Consider the following 708-nt stretch of genomic DNA (forward strand, 5'->3'; position numbering starts at 1 on the left):
ATGTAAAAAATGTAAATGACACTGCACAACACTAACTTCTGCACCTTTGAAACCAAAATGCTCACCACTTACCAATCCAGTTAACATTAATCAAGAAACTCATGGCATGACAAATCACCCACCCACAATTAATAATCAACCACAGGTGATCAGCTCCAGGGAGAAGCATGATTACAGTGTTATACCAAATGTACTAAAGGTGAAGTCAATTTATTGTGTAATGGAGATCAAAAATGGAAAGTCAAGAATCAAACTGCAGTTTAATCAAATAATGTATACCGTGTCTATTTTTCTGCACAACTACGTACAACAGATTAATGCTCTATGCAAAAAGCCAAGGGATTCCTGAGAACTGACCGATGTCTCAAACATTTAAAATCATTTATTGCATTTGTGTACGTCTAATAATACGAAGGGATGTGGTTTCATATTGAGACAAAGCAGAGAGATACTTATCAACACCTTTCTCAAAAAAATTAGTATTTCGTCCTGAAGATGATCCTTTTCACAGTGACTCAATATCACATCATTTAATTTACAGTTTCAGAAAGAGTAGCATTTCACAGCAACTGAGCGGAACAAGTTCCTTGAAAAACTTATTTATAAGATCAGGTTCCAGGTTTTCCAGAAGCATAAAGTTCTTCCTGTGACTAACTCATGTGACACACATGAGCCTGGTTGAACCTGGACCAGGATTCTACCTTCCTG

General features: G+C 36.6%; 1 protein-coding gene across 1 annotated transcript in view; it reads right to left on the reverse strand.

The window, feature by feature from the left end:
* CCDC6 (coiled-coil domain containing 6) overlaps positions 1-708 on the reverse strand; it is an 18,914-nt gene that overhangs the window by 3,493 nt on the left and 14,713 nt on the right. The window lies entirely within an intron of this gene.

The sequence above is a fragment of the Cariama cristata genome, unplaced genomic scaffold, assembly GCF_000690535.1.
Source record: "Cariama cristata isolate BGI_N322 unplaced genomic scaffold, ASM69053v1 scaffold4826, whole genome shotgun sequence".
In the NCBI taxonomy this organism is placed as follows: Eukaryota; Metazoa; Chordata; class Aves; order Cariamiformes; family Cariamidae; genus Cariama; species Cariama cristata.